Source organism: Oncorhynchus nerka, linkage group LG2 (genome assembly GCF_034236695.1).
Source record: "Oncorhynchus nerka isolate Pitt River linkage group LG2, Oner_Uvic_2.0, whole genome shotgun sequence".
Classification (NCBI taxonomy): domain Eukaryota; kingdom Metazoa; phylum Chordata; class Actinopteri; order Salmoniformes; family Salmonidae; genus Oncorhynchus; species Oncorhynchus nerka.
Genome location: NC_088397.1, coordinates 13,618,222 through 13,637,183, shown reverse-complemented (window position 1 = coordinate 13,637,183; position 18,962 = coordinate 13,618,222). Strand labels below are relative to the sequence as shown.

The window sequence follows — 18,962 nt, the reverse complement described above, 5'->3', positions numbered from 1 at the left end:
CACATTGACTCGGTATTGGTACCCCGTGTATAGCCAAGTTATTACCTCGTACCCATACACATTGACTCGGTATTGGTACCCCGTGTATAGCCAAGTTATTACCTCGTACCCCTGCACATTGACTCGGTATTGGTACCCCGTGTATAGCCAAGTTATTACCTCGTACCCCTGCACATTGACTCGGTATTGGTACCCCGTGTATAGCCAAGTTATTACCTCGTACCCCTGCACATTGACTCGGTATTGGTACCCCGTGTATAGCCTAGTTATTACCTCGTACCCCCCTACACATTGACGTGTATCAAGTTATTTGGTACCCCTGCACATTGTGTATAGCCAAGTTATTACCTCGTACCCCTGCACATTGACTCGGTATTGGTAACCCGTAGTTATTATAGTACCCCCACATTTATTACCTCGTACCCCTGCACATTGACTCGGTATTGGTACCCCGTGTATAGCCACAGTTATTACCTCGTACCCCTGCACATTGACTCGGTATTGGTACCCCGTGTATAGCCGTGTATAGCCTAGTTATTACCTCGTACCCCTGCACATTGACTCGGTATTGGTACCCCGTGTATAGCCTAGTTATTACCTCGTACCCCTGCACATTGACTCGGTATTGGTATCCCGTGTATAGCCTAGTTATTACCTCGTACCCCTGCACATTGACTCGGTATTGGTACCCCGTGTATAGCCTAGTTATTACCTCGTACCCCTGCACATTGACTCGGTATTGGTACCCCGTGTATAGCCTAGTTATTACCTCGTACCCCTGCACATTGACTCGGTATTGGTACCCCGTGTATAGCCAAGTTATTACCTCGTACCCCTGCACATTGACTCGGTATTGGTATCCCGTATTGGTACCCCTGCACATTGTATAGCCCCGTGTATAAGTTATTACCTCGTACCCCTGCACATTGACTCGGTATTGGTACCCCTAGTGTATAGCCAAGTTATTACCTCGTACCCCTGCACATTGACTCGGTATTGGTATCCCGTGTATAGCCTAGTTATTACCTCGTACCCCTGCACATTGACTCGGTATTGGTACCCCGTGTATAGCCAAGTTATTACCTCGTACCCCTGCACATTGACTCGGTATTGGTACCCCGTGTATAGCCTAGTTATTACCTCGTACCCCTGCACATTGACTCGGTATTGGTACCCCGTGTATAGCCAAGTTATTACCTCGTACCCCTGCACATTGACTCGGTATTGGTACCCCATGTATAGCCTAGTTATTACCTCGTACCCCTGCACATTGACTCGGTATTGGTACCCCGTGTATAGCCTAGTTATTACCTCGTACCCCTGCACATTGACTCGGTATTGGTACCCCGTGTATAGCCAAGTTTACTATTCCTTGCGTTTTTATTTTTCTATTATTTCTCTTGTTTTCTCTCTGCATTGTTGGGAAGGGCCCGTAAATAAGCATCTCACTGTCTATCTACACCTGTTGTTTACAAAGCATGTGACAAATCAAATTGTTCCATAGTAGCGGATATGAGTTATATACAGTACCAGTTAAAAGTTTGGACACACCTACTCATTCAAGGGTTAGTCTTTATGTTTTATTATTGTCTACATTGTAGAATAATAGTGAAGACATCTCAACTATGAAATAACACACATGGAATCATGTAGTAACCAAAAAAGTGTTAATCAAATGGATATATATATATATATATATATTTTATATTCTTCAAAGTAGCCACCCATTGCTTTGATGACAGCTTTGCACACTCTTGGCATTTTCTCAACCAGCTCGATGAGGCAGTCACCTGGAATGCTCCACAATCGGGTGGTTGTGGAGACCAGGTCATCTGATGCAGCACTCCATCACTCTCCTTCTTGGTCAAATAGCCCTTACACAGCCTGGAGGTGTGTTTTGGGTCATTGTCCTGTTGAAAACCAAATGATAGTCCCACTAAGCGCAAACCAAATGGAATGGTGTATCGCTGCAGAATGCTGTGGTAGCCATGGTGGTTAAGTGTGCCTTGCATTCTAAATAAATCACTGACAGTGTCACCAGCAAAGCACCCCCCCTCACCATCACACCTCCTCCATGCTTCATGGTGGGAAACACACATGTGGAGATAATCCGTTCACCTACTCTGCGTCTCACAGAAACACGGCGGTTGGAACCAAAAATCTCAAATTTGGACTCATCAGACCAAAGGACAGATTTCCACCGGTCTAAATGTCCATTGTTTGTGTTTCTTGGCCCAAGCAAGTCTCTTCTTCTTATTGTGTCCTTTAGTAGTGGTTTCTTTGCAGCAATTCAACCATGAAGGCCTGATTCAAGCAGTCTCCTTTGAACAGTTGATGTTGAAATGTGTCTGTTACTTGAACTCTGTGAAGCATTTATTTGGGCTGCAATTTGAGGTGCAGTTAATTGCGGATTTCTGAGGTGCAGTTAACTCTAATGAACTTATCCTCTGCAGCAGAGGTAACTCTGCGTCTGCCTTTCCTGTGGTGGCCTCATGAGAGCCAGTTTCATCATAGCACTTGATGGTTTTTGTGACTGTACTTGAAGAAACTTTAAAAGTTCTTGACATTTTCCAGATTGACTGACCTTCATGTCCTAAAGTAATGATGGACTGTCATTTTTCTTTGTTTATTTGAGCTGCTCTTTCCATAATATGGAATTGGTCTTTTCCCAAATAGGGCTGTCTTCTGTTTGCCAACCCTACCTGTCACAACACAACTGATTTGTTAATACACATTAAGATGGAAAGAAATTCCACAAACATACTTTTAACAAGGCACACATGTTAATTGAAATGCATTCCAGGTGACTACCTCATTAATCTGGTTGAGAGAATAAGAGTGTGCAAAGCTGTCATCAAGGCAAAGGGTTGAAGAATCTCAAATATAAAATATATTTGTATTTGTTTAACACTTTTTTTGGTTACTAAATGATTCCACATGGGTTATTTCCTTTTTTTGATGTCTTCACTATTATTCTACACTATTATTTCTGTAAAAAATAGTAAAAATAAAGAAAAACCATGAAATAAGTAGGTGTGTTCAAACGTTTGACTGGTAATGTGTATCAGAACAGTTGGACACTGATTGGTTTTTCACGCAGTCATAAGAATTCTAGTACATACTGAATCATATATCTGTGTGCATTAGTTAAATTGTCCTCTCATTGCTGCATTTCCCATGCTCTACAGGTCATGCCATAAAAAGTCTTAGCTCTAATATGATTTAAGTGTACTTTGAAAGGCATTGACAATAAGTCAGCTTTTATGATGAAGTAGTGAATATTGAATATGCATACATTTGATTTCTTCCTTAATACAACCCCAACAGGTATTCCAGCCAACTCCTGACTTCTTCTCAACATTTTAACCAGTGGGGGATGCTGAGGGGAGGATGGCACATAATAACAGAGTGAATGGAATCAAATGGTAACCATGTGTTTGATGTATTTGATACCATTCCACCTATTCCACTCCAGCCATGATCACACGCACGTCCTCCCCAATTAAGGTGCCACCTGTGATTTTAACTGTGATTTTAACCTTTCAAAGTCCTATATTTATGTTCCATTAAAATATAATTCATTTATCTTACTTACCTCGACACTTCTCAACTTTCTGTTGCAGGTTTTGCTCAACACCAGTGATGCAGTTCATTTCAATCCACTTTATTGTAGTGTATGCATAATGATATCCTCTTTGAAATATTGCTCAAGGCGTTAGAGAATACACCGTTGTATGTAATAATACAGGCACCACTCTCACTTCAGTGCGTGCCATGTTGCATTATGCTATGTGGGTCAATGTAAGGTCCATCTGTTCCTTGTTTGGTGATGCGTTCTTCGTGCAGCCCATTTCCTATTCTTTGTCTGATGGAGATTCTAATGATGATGCATTGACACACAATCAGCCATCGATCTGAATGGGGAGCCCTTTCAGACAGGCAAAATTGCCATGAAAATTGCTGTCATCAGTTGTTTCTGTACAACTACATGAGCTGGTTTTGGGTTTGATCTGCTATGGGCAGTTTCCAGACATAATCAGACATAGGACGATAGGAAAAGAGAATGCATGTCTTTTTCAGTGAATTACATTCAAATATGTTCAGTTGTTATAGCCACATTGAAGCAGAGCAGATTCATGTTCTCAAAGAGGCACAGTATTCAAAACCTCTCTCTCTACTGAGTGTAATGATTGCCAGGCCGAGGTCAAATATAAATCCCAAGATGTTCAAAATAAACCAGACTATGACCGTGACAGTGGACTTTCTCAGCAAGCAGCCTGATACATGATCTTTCCCAAGGGGGGTTATAGCACAATGCTCTCTCAAGCTGAGGTACTCTGTTATGATTAAGTGAATCACTAGAGGGAAACAGACAACATGAAAACATAGAGGAGCTTTTCAATTCCACCATGTCACCTCACCTGTCATCACCCCTCCTCTCTCCTCTGTCCCAGTTTTCAGTTAGAATGTGACTACTTTGAAAAGTGTGTATATTTAGATAGTTACACTCCTATTCCCAAAATAGTTCAGACATTCATTGATATAGGCTAGTCTAACTAGAGCGAAGGAAAAACTTAAGCACTATGCTTATGCATATTTGTAATAGCCTATTATGCTAATATGCACCCTCCATCATCAGTGGCAATGTTAGCATGTCAATCTTGGTGGGGCAAAACACTTTTTTTGGGGGGGGGGGGGGGGGGGGGGATGCATGCCAGCAAAACCACTACACAACACTAAACAATTAATTGAACAATAACGGTAACAAACGGTGCCCAAAAAGTATTAGGACCTACATGAAGCTGTCCCAACAGCAGTCCCAACACCTTACCACCGCTACACCTGTCTTTCAGCGGAACCTTGTCTGGCAGTGAAACAGTTCACTCAGCCTCATTTATTGCCTTTAAAAAAAACATAGAGGATATGGCTGACTTGCTTAAACAAATGTGGTTTCTACTGACAATTGAGATGTACAAACCATGGCATAAGGGAATTATGAGCGGATAAGAGGCAATCCCTTATTTAGATTAAGACATTAATGAGCTAGCTAGGACGAACGTAGTCAATATAACTATCTGTTTAGCACTTTTGAAATGCACAGCGACAGAATTCAGAACAAGGGCCGTTCTTACAGTATTCTCCCTGTACACCAAGTCAGAGCCATAGGATAGATAAAAGGGGCATATAAGCAGACAGTGTAAGCTTGTACAATATTCGATGAGGACATTTCTCTAAAACAGGCTACCACCAAGTCAGAACAGTAGGATAAATAAAAGGGGCATATAAGCAGACTGTGAAAGCTCGTACAATATTCGATGAGGACATTTCTCTAAAACAGGCTACCACCAAGTCAGAACAGTAGGCTATGTTATGAAGGGGAAAATGACAAAATTATTAGGGTGAGGCACATGGGCTACTAACAGCTTACTACACAACATACACTTAGTATTACTTTCTTAGCTACAGTATACATATCTCCCTGGCATATTACATCATTTATGCAGCAGCATACAATACATTTTTGTTGTGCTATGCTCACTGAACAGCAAAGTGGCGCGGTGGTCCTTCCTGTGGGCAAATTTGGTCATCAAACTGGATTTATGTCATCTCTGGATTTATGGTGCTTTCAAGACAACTGGGAACTCTGAAAAAAAACAAGGTTGAATCATGACGTCAGTGATCTTGAAGTAAATCTATGGCATCACTAAAGGGGCTTGAATTTCTAGAGCTCACCCTGTAGATTTTTTGGTGACGTGGTGTCCCCATGAATGACAGAACACTGAGCCAATCACGGCGCAGCTAGAGAACATTACCAACCCTATGCTCTGTATGTTCTGCTGGCAGCCCCTCCCACCACCACAGAAAGCACTGGGCTAGACTGAAACACCTGCATTTTGGAGCTGCCTTACTCAAGAAAGTAAAAAAGAGGCCATGTTTGTGTGCGGCTTTAGTTAACTCAATTATATATATTTTTTACATTGTTTGTAAACTGATATGGGACTAGTCTTACTGCCAAAATAACATGCAAAACAGGCGACAACAAAAATATATATATAAATATGGTTTTAGCTAAAGAGGTGGGGCATAAAACAGATGGGGCTGCACCTGCGCTGAATGACGGGCCGCCACTGCCCTGAATGACGGGTCGCCACTGCCCTGAATGACGGGCCGCCACTGCCCATGATAAACAATCATGTCAACTGTTTCTCTGCTGGGGCTGTGCAATGCTGTAATCTACTGTTCTGTCTCAAATTATTTAGAAAGGCTAGAAGTCTTCCCATGTTTTTGAAATCACAAAAGTTATTTTTTTGCCAGAGAAAGAGATATTTGACTATCTTCTAATATCAAAGCATATGATCAGTTTCAGTTTTAATCCCAAGCGATTTTTTCATGATATAATGTTATGTACGTGATCAATTTAAATGGGAAGCTGTTCAATTGCAGCGGAATAGCGGATGTTTAAATACTTGGGTTGACGTCACTAAACTTTTCAAGAAGCGGAGCGCGCCGTCCGCGTTTGTGAATAGAGACGGAACAGAACCGTGCATGAACGAGAGAGAGCTGGGCGACAAGGAGACCGTACAAAACAAGGAATCTTTCACTTCATTCGGTGGGTTAATGTTTTCTCTCTCTTTTCTCTGTAGCCTATTAGGAAAAGGGGGAATGCATAGGCTACTTTTTGTGCAGACTTTTATGTTTTCCTATGAGTTAGCCTATAACTAACGATGTTATGGCAATTTTGTTTCATTGAATTGCTGGTTCGATTAAACTGAACACAATGTCTGCTGTTTTTGACAGCGCTGCGTTAATATACTCACTGTATTTGTTATGCCGGGATTTATTGCTGAATGGATTCTGCTCGAATAGGCTACATCGTGTTTTTGCTTTTCTTATTTGTCTAACTATGACAGGTGTCATTAAAGCGATTTTTCATGACTGATTTGAGACACGTTCTAAGTGCTACACACGTGCTTATTTAAAAATATATATTTTTAAATACTCAATATTTACAAATGAGTAAACAGCCAGAGTTAAAAGAAACAACGTTGTAGTGAAAGGGGGGTTAATTTGTAGAAGGGTCACATGTATGGTTTTAATAGCTATAGGCTATGTTGAATACAGGTTGTTTTTTAAAGACCTTAAAAATACATTTAAGGGAGCGTCTTCCTTTTAGCAAGGTTTGTAATGTGCAGCACACTGGTGTGTGAGCAGATCTGGCCATTCTAGGTCACTGTGGATTATTGTGTTGCGCAACATTTTAATAGAGCAAAACATTGAGTTTTAAGTGTCTCTCTTCCCCATTGTTTGACTGAAGCAGAGCTGGCCCGTGATGATAAAGGTTATGCTTGAGGCAAGAGCTTGAATTAGAAGATGTTCCCTGCACTGTATTCACCCAATGAGAATGTCCTCTTTAACCCCAAGAACAAGACTTTATAGCAGAAGTTAAAACAGCCTGCAGGACAAATGCAAAAAGAGTCAATGATAATGAAGGGTTTTACTGCTCTACACATGGAGCTTTGCAGCACCATGCTGTGATAGCTGATATCTGTAACAGTCCTGCACTCTATACACACTTATAGACAGAGTGCTGCTTCTCCAATTTCAAACCTAACCACTAAATGCTCCCCTCTCTAAAGCTGCCGAATTTCACTTTGTTGATGCAAGCCACGACGCATGACTGATGCAGCCAGGGCTGCTTTGACTCTGATGCAGCCAGGGCTGCTTTGACTCTGATGCAGCCAGGGCTGCTTTGACTCTGATGCAGCCAGGGCTGCTTTGACTCTGATGCAGCCAGGACTGCTTTGACTCTGATGCAGCCAGGACTGCTTTGACTCTGATGCAGCCAGGGCTGCTTTGCTGGAGTCTACATGGACCACACTTGTCAATCAATCAATCAATCAATCAAATGTATTTACAAAGCCCTTTTTACATCAGCAGTGCTTATATAGAAACCCAGCCTAAAACCCTAAACAGCAAGTAATGCAGATGTAGAGGCATGGTGGCTAAGTCTAGTTTTTACCTTTTTTAATCAGCAACTGGTTCAGAATAAACTTAGTTTAGTGGGCTGGCTCTATGGCCAATTGATCAGACAATTAGGCTACAAGGAGTTATTGATAACAGCAGAAAACTCAGACAAGCACTGGACTCTACATTTCTTTCCAGATATTGTATGCTGCCACTGTTAGTACAGTCCTCACTGTCACATGGAATCAGTGCTCTGCTTTGTCTTGTGCTGAGGATGGCACCTGCTGCTGGATGCCTGTTTCTCCTCTCTTTATAATCATTAGCAGTACTCTAAGGCTCAAGTGAACCTGAAGCGGTGGCCAGGGCAATCCCATGCTGCTTGGTTAGTGCATCACTCTCAAATTTAACCCCTCGTTTGCTTCGTGGTCTGTCCTGACCACGGAGACATCAATCCACCTGCCCTCTACAAACAGACATTTCCAGGCATCTCCCAGGGGTTGTAGTGACCTTTTACCTGAGGCTCCTTCCTACTTCCTGTGGGGATTCTGATGCTGCTGGCTCTACCTGCTGCTCTCTAGGAGAAGAAGCATCAGCATCACACAAGTCTGTCTGACAGCAGCACCCTACTCAGCTGTCAGAACACATTGATTCTCAAAGCAGGAGGAAGCCTAAGCACCCTGTGAAGAAGTTGCAACTCAAGTGAATCCATAGTAATACCTACTGGCTCGTTATGGTTCTCTACTTTTATGGACCAGCATTAATGTCTTCCATATTACGCTGGACTTCATAGACCAGTAAATGGATGCTGTTTTTGACTGTGCAATACACCACATAGCTCCATTATACTTGTCTGGACCTGCAGGCTGTTGAGGGTTTTACTATACTGTAGTTGTGGCATTCTCATTAGAAGGATAGCGGTTTAATTTGCTGAGCTTGATTAAGTGTTATTTCCGAAACTGATATTAATTACGGGCTGCTGTACAGTTTGGCGATCAATGCTCTATAATGAAGATGCGTAGGCTAATTAATTGGTCATGTGGACTGGTGAGAGACTCGTCCTGAAACGATTGATAGTAACAGAGTGATGCTCGATAGTGTCTGGCCGGCTGCCAATATGAGCACCTGTATTAAACCACTTTCTCACAGAGTATTTTGTCATTCAGCCCAGAGAAAATGGAATCAGATCAGTTTGTATTGAGAGTGTTTGGTCATGAAGGCCTATGTCTGTGTGCTTGAATCTGTTTTTTCCTGATTGGAAATATGTGGCTCGTGTTACAGTCAGCAGTACCTATATCTCCGAGTGATTTGTTTCAACATTTTGTTAAAAGAGTTTAAAAAAGATTGACATCACACAGTGCTGTTAATTCAGACTCCATACTCAAGTTATAATATTTAATTCTTTGCTCGTATCGAAAGATTTGTGACTGGCCATAGAAATATGATCTATAGATTCTATTTCTATGCGATTGGCTCTTTCTAGAGTCTGGAGAGAATTATGCTTCTGCATATAAATTATAGACATTTATTCATCTCCATTTTCCACTTGATTGGAAAGCTTTATTGATTAAAAAAATGAGCAGCACAAAATGGGACATTTCTCATTTGATATGAATTGACTTGTTTTAATGGCGGCACCATCTCATTAAAAACGCCTGAACTGCCTTCACTCATTCATTATGGAGACTGCTGAAAATGGTCAGTTTAAACAGTTATTTAAAGTTAAAGGAATCCAATTAAATCAAAGTTCAAAACAAATCTAATAAACCTTTTATAAACACAAACTTCCTCCAGGCTCAAAGCTCATTGCCTTTAAAAGGAATTCTGTACATAAAGACAAACTCTGCAGCGATTTGATTGAGTCCCCAGAACACTGTGGCTCCACACTGACCTTCCTTTAGGGAAATACAAGGAGTGTTTAGACTGGACTTGTTCACCATCCATGCATGAATGGAATTGGATGTCGTTTTCCAATTAGCTTATGCGACTATGTTGGGTTTCCCAGTGAGTGCTTTGAATTAGATTTGAATTCCACTTGAATTCCACAGTGGGCCAACTTCACTGTCATGCACATATTTCACTGTCTGGGAGACAGTATATCGACTGATGTGCTCCAGAAGTCAGAAGTGTAACATTTATGCAATACACAATGAGGAAGTGTGTGTGTAGCGTGTGCATAGTGTTTTCTTACGCATAGTTTTGATACATAAACATTTTTTTCCATCATAAAAGATAAGATGTATATCAGTGTTTAATATTGGAGGAACTAACATGCAGTAATTAAGCAATAAGGCATGAGGGGATGTGATATATGGATAATATACCATGACCAAGGGCTGCTCTTTTCACGAAGCAACGCGGAGTGCCTTGGATAAAGCCCTTAGCCGTGGTAAATTGGCCATATACCATAAACCCCCGAGGTGCCTTATTGCTATTATAAACTGATTACCAACGTAATTAGAGCAGTAAAAATAAATGTTTTGTCATACCCGTGGTATACAGTCTGATATACCACGGCTATCAGCCAATCAGCATTCAGGGCTCGAACCACCCAGTTTATAATGGTGAATAATGTTGCTTTCTCTGTCTCGACCATAGTTGTCAATGAGGTATGAGCACAATACTATTGTTCTACTACTCTGTCCTTAATCAATCAATCAAATCAAGAGAATGCGTCAAATCAAATCTTTATTTGAAGTGCATTTTAAATCGCATCACACTTAACATTAAAACCACCAAATGAAGGAGAAATTAGCTCTTTAATATTGGTTGTTTCCAGTCACCAGTATAATGATCTAATTCATCCTCATGGTATAGTGAGTCCCTGTACACTGCTCAGTCATAATTCTCTCCTGAGGCAGAAGCACATTAATCACCTCATTGCTTTGGTTTGGCAGGTGTCCTTCCTATGACACACACAGATTAATGATTTAAATAACCCAATTGATCTGCATAGAGTTGGCTAAAAAGACCGTGTCCCAAAGTAAGCAGAGAAAACAAATGAAATGGAAATGTTGACAGAGCGAGAAATCATGGTAAAACTTTAAAATGGCTTCAATCTTGTTTTATATTGTTGTGAAGAACAGTTGTAATTGTTTTGTTAGTGAGCGTATTGAGTCTGTGGTCCCACTTTGCTGTAATCCAATTGGCTTTTCTTCTAAACAGGTCAGCCATATTGTTTGAGTGGAAAAGCCTGAAACCCCAAATCCTGCCCTCCTTTGACTCATATCATTTTAACCAGACTAACAGTTCTCTAGTTTCTACTGTATCATGATGATCCTAACCAGACTAATATTACTCTAGTTTCTACTGTATGATGATGATCCTAACCAGACTAATATTACTCTAGTTTCTACTGTATCATGATGATCCTAACCAGACTAATATTACTCTAGTTTCTTCTGTATCATGATGATCCTAACCAGACTAATATTACTCTAGTTTCTACCGTATCAAGGTGATCCTAACCAGACTAATATTACTCTAGTTTCTACTGTATGATGATGATCCTAACCAGACTAATGTTACTCTAGTTTCTACTGTATCATGATGATCCTAACCAGACTAATATTACTCTAGTTTCTACTGTATCATGATGATGATTCTAACCAGACTAATGTTACTCTAGTTTCTACTGTATCATGATGATCCTAACCAGACTAATATTGCTCTAGTTTCTACCGTATCATGATGATTCTAACCAGACTAATATTACTCTAGTTTCTACTGGATCATGATGATTCTAACCAGACTAATATTACTCTAGTTTCTACTGGATCATGATGATCCTAACCAGACTAATATTGCTCTAGTTTCTACTGTATCATGATGATTCTAACCAGACTAATATTACTCTAGTTTCTACTGGATCATGATGATCCTAACCAGACTAATATTGCTCTAGTTTCTACTGGATCATGATGATTCTAACCAGACTAATATTACTCTAGTTTCTACTGTATCATGATGATTCTAACCAGACTAATATTACTCTAGTTTCTACCATATCATGATGATTCTAACCAGACTAATATTGCTGTAGTTTCTACCGTATCAAGGTGAATACCTTCTCTTTCTTTGATACACACTCTACCCCTGCATCAAATGCTGAAGAAAAGTAAAAAGGTACTTCAAATGGAGATATGGCCAGCAAGATGGATGGCAGAGCACAATGGATCACTTCTCTAGGACACTTGGGGAAGAGGAACAAAAGAAGTTCACCCTTGAGCTGAGTCATGTGAATATGATGTACTAGTGTTGTAGAAAGGAACTCTAAGGGGCCAGACATAGTACTTGGGAGTCTGAAGTACAATGATGTTTCATCCAGTGTTGCAGTAGTTCTCCAGGTGCAGGAGATATTTAAGTTTAGCCCCCAGTGGTTTAATGTAGGATCTCGGCAGAGGGGGCTCTGATCCAAGACCCGTTCATTAGAGTGCAACTTCTCTTTGAAGCACATATGATGACCTAGGAATGTTGAACTTTAATGATTGGGAAAAAGCTGACCTTAGACCAGAGTGCTCTGATTGGATTCCCCTCTGCCTGAGGAGCGAGGAGGGCTTTTAGGTTGGGATCTGGGTAGAGAAAACTGATCTAGGGTCAGTTCAATGTGTTCTTCTCTCTGAAGAATGAGATGGGCCAGTGTTCTCAGTCTTATGACTTTAGGGTCACATTCCCCTTATGACGCTACATGACCAGAAGTATGTGGGCACCTACTCGTCGAACATCTCATTCTAAAATCGTGGGCATGAATATGGAGATGGTTCCCCCCTTTGCTGCTGTAACAGCCTTCACTCTTCTGGGAAGGTTTTCCACTAGCTGTTGGAACAGAGGTCAGGGCTCTGTACAGGCCAGTGAAGTTCTTCCACACCCATCTCAACAAACCATTTCTGTATGGACCTCACTTTGTGCACGGGGGGCATTGTCATGCTGAAACAGGAAAGTGCCTTCACCAAACTGTTGCCACGAAGTTGGAAGCACAGAATAGTCTAGAATGTCATTGTATGCTGTAGCGTTAAGATTTCCCTTCACTGGAACTAAGGGGACTAGCCCGAACCATGAAAACAGCCCCAGACCATTGTTGTTCCTCCTCCACCAAACTTTACAGTTGGCACTATGCATTGGGGCAGGTAGCGTTCTTCTGGCATCCGCCAAACCCAGATTTGTCCGTCGGACTGCCAGATGATGAAGCGTGATTCATCACTCCAGAGAACACGTTTCCACTGCTCCAGAGTCCAATGGCGGCGAGCTTTACACCACTCCAGCCGACACTTGGCATTGTGCATGGTGATCTTAGGCTTGTGTGCGGCTGCTCGGCCATGGAAACCCATTTCATGAAGCTCCCGACGAACAGCTTGTGTGCTGACGTTGCTTACAGAGGCAGTTTAGAACTCGGTAGTGAGTGTTGCAACTGAGGACAGACGATTTTTAGACGCTAAGCGCTTCAGCACTCGGCAGGTCCCGTTCTGTGAGCTTGTGTGGCCTACCACTTTGCGTCTGAGCCGATGTTACTCCAAGACGTTTCCACTTCACAATAACAGCACTTACAGTTGATCGAGGCAGCTCTAGCAGGGTAGAAATTTCACGAAAGACTTGTTGGAAAGGTGGCATCCTATGACGGTGCCACGTCGAAAGTCACTGAGCTCTTCAGTAAGGCCATTCTGCTGCCAATGTTTGTCTATGGAGATTGCACGGCTGTGTGCTTGATATGTATAAACCTATAAGCAACGGGTGTAGCTGAAATAGCCAAATCCACTAATTTGAAGTGGTGTCCACATACTTTTGGGTATATAGTGTATCTCCCAGCACCCACCTCACACAGACCTCTGTTTGCAACACTGGGTGGGGACCACTGCTTCACAGAAAAACACTGAGGGTGCACTTCAATAGCCATAGCTTGGCAGTGTGTGGACACAGACCAGGGTAATGTTGAGGTATGGGCAGGTCTAAAATAGATCAAATGACTTCACAGTGCTGTATTTGTATTAATGAATGATTAGATCTGTTATTCTGTTAAGAAAATAGGACATTACGTGATACACCAGATCAGTATCTCAGCAATTACAATGCTTGTTTTAGACTGGGCGGTGTGCGTGTTGCTCAATTTCCTTTCGCGTTGGAGAAACAGGAAGGGATTTCCGGGTGCTGACAGAAATGGGACTTGGGTCTGATTTGAACCAAAATCTTATATGCCTGTCTACCACAGGATATAAAATCCATCTTATCATGGCCTGTCTGTGTGCTTTGATCCAGTTAATAAATATCCGTGGCTTGGTAATGTTTCACAATAGTCTCATATACTGCTTTCACATAGGATTTACGGTATTTTGTCTGTAAAAAAAAAATTGGGCAAGGTTTATATGAATCTCTTACAAACAGGACCATTTTTACCACATTCTTGCCTGCATATCTTTTATACCTCTGTGGTGGTGTTTGTGGTGTGCAGATGTGGGTGGGCATCTATTTGAATAAATCCATTGAATACTGTAAACACCATGAATTTGTTTAGGCAGGTCCTAAGAAACACAAGACTAATAAAATGTATTTTCATAACAATAGAATGGCCTATTGAGTTTGTTACGTCCAAATAGAATGAAATCAATAGTTATTATTTAAGTTCAATAAATAGACAAGACACACCGACTGGATCACAGTGAACACACATATTTTGTAGTAAGAATATAATGAAATATAACAGAATAAAATACTAATCTTTTCCCCACAACCTCCCTCACAGCAAGGTGTGTAACCGTTGTCATGTAGAAAAGGGATATTTGGAAACAGAGCCCGAGGCAAAAGCCCATTCTTTTTTCATCCCATTAGTAAATAATCTATATTTTCAAAAGTATGTGAATCTCATGTTCATATTTCACAACCTCTGCAGGCTTTTGGAGTTGCCTTTACGCTATCGAGCAAAATAATAGGCCTACGCTTGATTTAGGCTACATTATTGCATGCTAAATGTTTCTGATCAGTGATAGATGAGCATATACAGAGCTATACCACCAACTTATTTGCCCAGCCAGAGAATTAACCTCATGTACAGACAGAGATTGCGTGAAACAAAATCACATCGATTAGCAGAAAAACGTGTATGCTAATGAACACATAGTTAGTCATCACTTCTTGTAGGCTATTTGCTGCTGTTTTTCACTAAATGAACATGACATCCACTGTCCCACTACTAACTTTACCATCGAATCTATATTGAGATGGGTTGATGGAAATATGGTGTGTTTTCAGTGCATGTAGATTACATGAGGTACAGTATGTCCAACAGAGAACACAGAACACTGCTCAAACAGAGCCCTTCTCCTTTCCGTCTCAATGTATTCCAGCGCGGAATCCGCTGGGTTCTAAGGCATTGTTGGATTTGGAATGTGTGACTGTTCAGGCCAGTGGAAGCCTTGTGTATGGAATCTGCTGTGTGATTGTCGTGGTAACGGGCTTAGTTGAGCTTGGTGTTTGCAGGAGCTAGATAGCAGGGGCTGGAATAGGGCTACGGTTGGAGCCTTGGCATCCATTAGGAGCTCAATGTTAGTCCTCCTTCCCCCTCAATGGGTTTCTGTCGTGTTCCTGCTGCAGTTATACACTACAGTATAACTGAAACATGAGTCCTTGTGGAATACATACAGGCCAATAAGGGGTTCTCTCTCGCTCCTACTTTTGAATTGTTTGTATTTTCCTGTCCTCTCTCTGACCAGAGTGGTGAGTTTATGCCTGATGGCTATTCGGCTGGAGCGGGAAGGAACTGCATTACCGAGATATGATGGCATAATAAAGCTGTCATCTCTGTAGTAAATGTGTTATGGAAATGCGTTGTGGCTGGAGCAGACAAAGGAAGCGACCAACGCTGTGTTATGTAGGCACAGAGATGAATGACCCGGTGAAGCTACAGTTTATCTTACAGTTAGCTTTTTTATAAGTGCTACCTTACTGAAAATATAGCCCTAGTTTCTCACAGTTGTACTGGATCCTCTTTAAAGTTTCCCTCCAGAGTTAGTTTCCCTCACAGTGCTACCTTACTGTAGAATCCTCTTTATATAGCCCTAGTTTCCCTCACAGTGCTACCTTACTGTAGAATCCTCTTTATATAGCCCTAGTTTCCCTCACAGTGCTACCTTACTGTAGAATCCTCTTTATATAGCCCTAGTTTTCACAGTGCTACCTTACTGTAGAACAGTGCTACCTTACTGTAGAATCCTCTTTTTAGCCCTAGTTTCCCTCACAGTGCTACCTTACTAGAATCCTCTTTTTAGCCCCCTCACAGTGCTACCTTACTGTAGAATCCTCTTTATATAGCCCTAGTTTCCCTCACAGTGCTACCTTACTGTAGAATCCTCTTTATATAGCCCTAGTTTCCCTCACAGTGCTACCTTACTGTAGAATCCTCTTTATATAGCCCTAGTTTCCCTCACAGTGCTACCTTACTGTAGAACCCTCTTTATTGCTCATCTAGACAAGACCGGTATGATACGTCTGGCATATTGATTGGTCTCCTCAATGCTTATATCTGGATTGAATATTAATGAGGAAATATTAGTTTGCATAATAGACATGTAATAGAATCCCCCTAAATAGTCTACATACAATACAACAATACAAGTACTTTATATTCCAGTATAACTGGCCAAACACCATTCCTCAAGATAATTGACCTACATTTGGTAACAAAGGCGAGAAACATTATTTTCATTGTTTGGTGTGTCGCCCCCACCCCGACTGCTTAGAGAGGGTTTTATATTATTGTTATTAACACTGCTTAACAGTGGAAATATAGGTCAATCTCTACAAAACCAGACACTCTTTCCAATGCTCTAGACATGGTCATAAATCCTGTTTTGAATAGCTTACTTGTCAATGTTTAAGGTGGCTTATGAATCATCATTGTAAGAGAAAGGGATAATTGAGGAAAGTTAGGGTTATTGCTAGGTTTAGGGTTGAGCTGGGGTGTGGACATGAAGCTAGGTTTAGGGTTGAGCTGGGGGGTGGACGTGAAGCTAGGTTTAGGGTTGAGCTGGGGTGTGGACATGAAGCTAGGTTTAGGGTTGAGCTGGGATGTGGACATGAAGCTAGGTTTAGGGTTGAGCTGGGCCAGGGGGTAAACTCATATTACTCATGCACTCTGTAAAATAAACAACTATTCTCTTTTCCTGTCAGTCTGTAAATACTCTGCCTGCAGGTTCAATGTTAGGTATTTTGAAGCAGTATTTGTTCCCTTAATTAAAGTCTCTGCTTCAACTTATCTTGACTGTCATCAGGTGACATGGGTAATCAATCAGTTATGTCTAGAATGGCTCAGGCAAAACACTATTTGTCATACAGAAGTGTACCTATGGTTTTTCTCTGACTTGCACCATCCAAATACATTTATTAAAAGGGAATTTTCTGTCCAGAACCATTCACCTGTCAAGAAATGGACAGTTTTGTCATTTTAAATTAGAGACTTGTGTGTTAGGTGCAAAGAGAGGGTCTGGCTGAGTGTGTTTCCAGGGGTCCCCTGAGGGGGTTGACTGGCTATAGGGAGAGGGCCTGGCTGGGTGTGTTTCCAGGGGTCCCCTGAGGGGGTTGACTGGCTATAGGGAGAGGGCCTGGCTGGGTGTGTTTCCAGGGGTCCCATGAGGGGGTTGACTGGCTATAGGGAGAGGGCTTGGCTGGGTGTGTTTCCAGGGGTCCCATGAGGGGGTTGACTGGCTATAGGGAGAGGGCTTGGCTGGGTGTGTTTCCAGGGGTCCCCTGAGGGGGTTGACTGGCTATAGGGAGAGGGCCTGGCTGGGTGTGTTTCCAGGGGTCCCCTGAGGGGGTTGACTGGCTATAGGGAGAGGGCCTGGCTGGGTGCGTTTCCAGGGGTCCCCTGAGGGGGTTGACTGGCTATAGGGAGAGGGCCTGGCTGGGTGTGTTTCCAGGTGTCCCCTAAGGGGGTTGACTGGGTACAAGGAGCGGGCCTGGCTGGGTAGGTTACATGGTACTGGCCACAGGGAGGGCTTTGGGGGATGGCACAGACTGATCTACTCCAGACAGAGGACTGCAGATCAGTCTTAACGGGGATAGGGGTTGTCTCAATTGGAAAAATTAGATCTCCAATGTCCTCTGTGCTGAGCTGTTGTTTTCAGAGATGCAGCACAGGTAAACCAATACAGGTATTCACAGGGCCTGGAGTGTTCTGGTCCATGTTGGAGTGTTCTGGTCCATGTTGGAGTGTGAGGGAGAGTGGGATGATCCAACAGCCTCTGATACCACAGCTTCTACTAGAGGTTGACCAATTATGATTTTTCAACACCGATACTGATACCGATTTATTGGAGGACCAAAAAAGCTGATACCGATTAATCACAGGATATAATTTTTTATATATTTTTTATGTATTTGTAATAATTACAACAATACTGAATGAACACTTATTTTAACTTAATATAATACATCAATAAAATCAATTTAGCCTCAAGTAAATAATGAAACATGTTCAATTTGTTTTAAATAATGCAAAAACAAAGTGTTGGAGAAGAAAGTACAAGTGCAATATGTGCTATGTAAGAAAGCTAACGTTTCAGTTCCTTGCTCAGAACATGAGAACATATGAAAGCTGGTGGTTCCTTTTAACATGAGTCTTCAATATTCCGAGGTAATAAGTTTTAGGTTGTAGTTATTATAGGAATTATAGGACTATTTCCCTCTATACCATTTGTATTTAATTAACCGTTGACTATTGGATGTTCTTATAGTCACTTTAGTATTGCCAGTGTAACAGTATAGCTTCCGTCCCTCTCCTCGCTCCTCCCTGGGCTCGAACCAGCAACACAATGACAACAGCCACCACATCGAAGCAGCATTACCCATGCAGAGCAAGGGAAACAACCACCCCAAGGCTCAGAGCGAGTAGCGCGTGCTAACTAGCCAGCCATTTCACTTCGGTTACACCAGCCTCATCTCGGGAGTTGATAGGCTTGAAGTCATAAACAGCGCAATGCTTGACGCACAACGAAGAGCTGCTGGCAAAACTCACG

The 18,962-nt window shown here is 41.9% G+C and overlaps 1 protein-coding gene across 3 annotated transcripts in view; it reads left to right on the top strand.

Annotated features, from left to right (window-relative positions):
- Positions 1–6,525: 6,525 nt before the first annotated feature.
- gulp1b (GULP PTB domain containing engulfment adaptor 1b) overlaps positions 6,526–18,962 on the top strand; it is a 77,415-nt gene continuing 64,978 nt past the window's right edge. For all 3 annotated transcript variants that reach the window (XM_065023435.1, XM_065023442.1, XM_065023428.1), the window contains exon 1: positions 6,526–6,610. The gene's annotated coding sequence lies outside the window, so the exon portion shown is untranslated. The remainder of the gene's footprint in view (positions 6,611–18,962) is intronic.